General features: G+C 32.0%; 1 pseudogene; it reads left to right on the top strand.

Moving 5' to 3' along the window:
* Positions 1 to 250: 250 nt before the first annotated feature.
* Positions 251 to 5512, top strand: LOC118644063 (annotated as a pseudogene).
* The last annotated feature ends 400 nt before the right edge of the window (positions 5513 to 5912 follow it).

Genomic DNA, 5912 nt, shown 5'->3' on the forward strand with positions numbered 1-5912 from the left:
GGTATTCCTACTCTGAACCTCTGGAACAACCGGCGCGAAGTGCTCCTCTCTTCCTTCTCCAGCTTGTCCAGACTCCAGACAGAAGCCGACCAGCCTTCTATACGACGCTAGCAAAGACGAAGATCTCGTCTTCCAATTGCAGCGGTTGACTCCTCACGGAGTGTCATCTCCGCTCGTGAAGGGCCAGGTATTGTGTGCGGTTCAAGCTTTTGATCTCCCGTCCCTCGTCTCCTAAAAATCTGTGCATTTGAAACCGCGTCGAGATTTTCGGGTGGGAGAAACACGTGACGAGTGTGTGATGTATTCTGCATGCGGGAGAATTGTTTCGACAGTCGTTGCACGTGGCAGTTTTTCAGAATCATAACTGCATTGCGGTTTACAAAATGGAGGTACTAATGTAAGAGTATATTAAATTTCTCTTATATTAATTATTTATTAACTTCATTAATTTATTAATCCAACAGTATAGTGTTTCTAACTTTATTAATTTATTAATTCAACAATATATTTTTGAATCGGTTAAAGTAATACGTAAGTAAAATAAATATTATTTAATATAGAACAAGATTTGATAAAATTTAATTTAATTTAATTTAATAAAATCTCTCTCGCCGAAAGTGTGACTTGTTCGTCGGCGATGATCGAAACAATTCATTCAATCACCGTACATTACAACTAATTTCTTGTTACAATTAACAGAAATAAATACCTGGAAAAGTTTATCGAGTATTCCTCGCTCTCTAAAAAATCATTCTATGCAATTCTCCTAAATTAAAAAGAATTTTAATACTCCACGTAACTATCTATTAAATAGTATAATTATTCATACATACGTTTTTTTCTAATTTGTTATCATATTTATCTTTCATTTTATAAATTGTGTAAAATTTATAATTATGCTAAAAGAAAAATAAAATATTTAATTTGTTTGTCATCATATTTGTGAATCCAATCCGATATTTTTTATTTTTTATTCCATTTTTTAAATGCGCTTTCTCAGTGTTTGACTTCGAGTAAAAGCTTCAGAATAAAATTATAATTGGAAATCTGTTATTTTCTTGTGCAGAACTGGAATCGGTGGTATGTGGAGGAAAAAAAATGAGCCGACAAAAAATACGTCCACGCCCGCCAAAAGACGGATCACACAATGGAAATTCTGTGAACGTCCTGTCTGAACGTTGGTCATCACTAAAGCTATCATTTAATAACAATTTTGAAAGATTATTTGGTTTTAAAATAAGCGATGTATCAAGTTTTGAGAAGTTTACTCAATTTCTGTACCGTCCGACCGATCCAGCCAGTCTAGGAGTGACCAGAGCTCTGTTCGGTAAGCCAATATGATAATTACATTGTCATGTAATTTCTCTAATTACAAGCTAAGGTAGGTAACTAGCAAAAGTTAAAATATCTTTTATATGGTTGCTAAAGACTCTGTAAATAAAATTATTAGACAAAATAGTAGCAAACAAATGATTAACAGATTACTCAATTTTAATTATAAAATTTAATTATATCGTTATACTAGCATTAGGACTAGGAAGAGAATTCCACAAATTAGCACATTGGCTTATCGCTGTTATCATACAGTTTAATACTGCTCGTCGCAACACTTCATAAATCGAGTGAAGAACATGAATCGTAAGAACTAGACACGATTTAAGACCTATTAAAGCAGTCATGAGAATTAATGGCTCGAGCCAATAAAAGCACGACCGTGATTCTGTATCGCCGGTAGAAAAAGTGTATTACTCGCGTGCGTCCCTATCTTAACAACAATTCGCGCAGCGTGTAATAAAACTTGATTAAATTTTTTAAAACAATTAACATTAAAAGATCCATTTTAAAGACACAAGTCTTTTAACAATAATTTAATAAAGCGACTTAGATCAACAACAACAATCCCAATCCCTTTTTTTCAATCCTGATCAAACCTGTAGAATTGCGGTAATACGCTCTGAAATCTTATCCAATGACAAATCACGTTCTTTTCCAGGTCTGTGCATGGTGATAGACGTCGTCGAGGAGAGAGGCTTCGCGGACGTCGATATAAAATGGGGAGATCCGTGGGAATGTCACTTCCCATTGATCCATGGAATGAAGCCACCGTCGCTGCTATGGATGATAATGATATACGCGGTGATGTGGTTGGGTGCCTTCGGGATCGCGCTCGGTCTGCGGTTCAAGATCGCGTGCGCCTGCTTCGTGTTGCCTTACTGGTACATCTTCTTGCTAGAGAAGAGCTACTGGAACAATCACACCTATCTCTACGGCATCGTGGCCACCCTGCTCTGGGAACGGAAGCGAACAAGTATTTGTAAGTCAAGTATCTTGTATTTCCACGTAAACTCTCCTAAACACGCACTAAAGTCGTCAGTAAGATGTTTAACATATGCTGTTATTTTTTTTTACAGTGCGTTAGATGCGAAACAGAAAGGCAGCTCTGTGCCGTACTGGAATTACTTCATCTTGAAATTTCAATTCTTCGCGCTTTACTTCTTGGCCGGCTTGAAGAAGTTCAGCAGAGAATGGCTGGAAGGCTACGCCATGACGAATCTGTCTAGGCATTGGGTATTTCATCCATTTAAGTAAGAACACTCATTATTCGAGGCGAAAACAAAAATTGTACAAATCACGTATACAAATCCTTGCAAACAAACTTGTTGTAAAATAAGAACAGGATTGATTGTTTTCTAGTTGGTGAGCTGGCGTATTTATGAGGAAACTGCTTTTTTTTCAGAATAATTCTGCTTCCTGAGCAGATTGACTTTCTAATCGTTCATTGGTTCGGCTTTATCTTCGATCTCACCGTCGGGTTTTTGCTGATGCTCGAGAAAACACGCATACCGTCCATGATCTTCTTGCGCAGCTTTTCATTTAATGAACTCGAGACTGTTTAGCATAGGTAATTATTATATTAAACAAACAGAGTTTTTGGACAAACCTTGATACGACTAGATTTGTAGATTTTTCTTGATACGATTATTAATAAAAAAAACTTGTGAAAAAAATCTTTTCAGGAATGTTTCCATATGTGTGCCTGGCAACAATGCCGCTCTTTTGCCGTGTAGACTGGCCGCGTAGATTAGGGCTGTACTTTAAACGGAAACAAAAGATTTCACCAATTAAATACAATTTCAAGCGACGCGAATAGCGTAAAAGAGACTGACGGTCAAGCAAAAGAAACTGTAAAGTGCTTACTGTCTAATGAAATCTTGTGTAATGAAGCCATGCGTGAAGGTAAATAATTGTGTGTTACATATGCGGATCGGCCTATTTTCTTACTCGTGCGGGTGAATGCACTCGAAGGAAATTAGGTGACTTTCGTCACTTGTAACACAATATCTATTTTTTTTACCATAACAATTAGCTTTAAAATATTTACATATATTTTCAGAGAAAAAAATGAACGAGGAAAACGAAAAAAATTTTCTTAATTTAAAATCTCCCCCCAAAAATAATAAAGAAGTTAACAATACACGGTCATCTGAGAACTCGATTAATCGGTTGAAGAAGAAACCAGTGTTTATAAAAAAGTTCGAATAACTCGACGAATTTCGACATCATCGAAATACACTACAAGGAAACAAAAGTTTGTAGCATCGCTGTTGCTGTGCCATCTCGTACTGCAGCTTTTTCTGCCGTACTCGCATTTTATATCGAAGGTATCGAGCCTATTAATATTATTACATCATGTGACCTAAGTATTCGTACAAACAACAATAATTCTAAAATATGTTGACACGTAAATTTTTACACTTAAGTTGATTTCGCAAAATAACGTACAATATGTAAAACAATATTAAAAAATTGCAAGTTTTTATAAATTCACAATAATTGTTATATGATCGTCATATCTTTGCTGAAAATAAAACGTTTTGTATCTCAGGGTTATAACAATTGGGTACCAGGCTTATATGGCTATTCCTGGGACATGATGGTTCATGCCTGGGACACGATACTCGTGGTAATTAAAGTGCACGATAATATTAACGACGAGATACGATATTTAGATCCTGATACGTGGGTGCAAAGTGATCGATGGGTGAGACACGGAGATATGGCGATACAATATTCGCAATGCTTAAAGGTTCGCAATTTTTTAAATAGCATCAAATAAATTTCCTGAAATACTTAATAATGTTTCTTCTTGTGCTATTATTACATTAAGCTATTTGTCTTACTAATCAAATAATTATCTACGTAAATTCAGAATAATTTAATGCGTCGAAAAGAGGAAGCGTTGAGAACTGATTATCAATCTAAGGATAAGGAAAAGTGGATGAAACTATCTACGAATTTAAGCATTTACATAGATGTTTGGTGTTCGTTAAACGGCAGATTTCAACAGAGAATATCGATCCAAACGTCGATATGTAACAGTCGATTGGCATCCATTAAACCTGTTTCATTTCTGATGCCATTACTCACGCAGTATAGTTCATATCGGTATGGTTATAATCGTTAAATTAATTTATTAAATGTAATATGTTATATTAATATTCAAAATAAAGTATAACGTTGAAAGTAATATTAATTAATTTTAAAGAATAAATAATAATATACAAAATATCTTGATAGGCTTATAAATTTAAAAAATAATGAAATTTTTTATTATAATATTTAATATTATAATTAGTCGCTTTTTTTAATTCAAAATATACTTTTTTATTATTTTCAGATATAAAATGGATGAAATTCAGCAGCACGTATTTACTTGGTCGAATTATACAGATGTATTATTTGTGGCCGACTTTCCAGGGATGTACTTGGAAAATTACATATCCACTGATTTCGCAAACGTTTCTTTAACAGTGCTAAAAGGCGAAGTAACTTATAGCAAAGAAAAATCGATGAATGTAATCACTATGTCAAAAAGAAATCGATTCCTATTGAAACAGGGAAATTTCATCGAATAAAAACAACAAGTTCTTATCCGGCATGCTATATGTATACTTATACCAATCAAACAAAGCAATTGGATAATAAAAGGTAAATTACATAAATTATAATAAAATATTATTATACATAAAAAAGAATATATATAAGAATTAAAATTTAAATATAAAATTCTATGAAAATTTTATAATAAATTGTGACTATTCAATGTATGTATTTAGAAAAATAAATTTTTAATACTTTTTTGAGTTTATCTAAAAAAAATTTTGTGTAATACATTCATAACATGTTACTAATGTGTGTTTTTATGATAAAAAAGTTAATTATATTAAATTAAATTAATTAACGAAACTTCTATTATGTTAAATAATAAAATTTTGAAATCAAATCAGTTAAAAAATTGTACTCTTTTTCTTTTCAGAAGAAATTCTCCTTCGATGGTAAAAAATACGCCATGGCTATTAAAGCAAATTAATAATAAAATCATTGCGTGGACAAAAACATTCGTCCATATAGCAAATGCCTTCTTAAATTTAGTATATGACGTTCCTATAATACGACGAATACGCATTAACAAGTAATGTCCACTAATATAATGAGTGAGATATGATTACAATTTTAGCAACTTATTTACTTTTCAGCTTTTTTTTTACTTTTTCAAAGCAATATTAAATTTGACCATTAAAGTTTAGCAACTTGTAATTCGGAGTCAATAATTTAAAAATTTAATGATTCCCCAGTAAAAAAATTACATTCCTTACAATTAATAAATAACTTTTTTAAAGCATTAAAGTAATTTATGTATATATACATAATTTTTAAACAAGTTAAGATTATTTTATTTTATCTTTAATAATTATAGAAAAAATTATTTATTAAAAATATATTAAATCTATATTTATAAATATTTAAAGAATATATATAAAGTACGCACAATATATATCGTTATCATAAAAAAATGAGTATAGCAAAGAAGTTATTTTTATTATTTTTATATTATGCAAAACATATATCAT

Source organism: Monomorium pharaonis, unplaced genomic scaffold, assembly GCF_013373865.1.
Source record: "Monomorium pharaonis isolate MP-MQ-018 unplaced genomic scaffold, ASM1337386v2 scaffold_280, whole genome shotgun sequence".
NCBI classification, from domain to species: domain Eukaryota; kingdom Metazoa; phylum Arthropoda; class Insecta; order Hymenoptera; family Formicidae; genus Monomorium; species Monomorium pharaonis.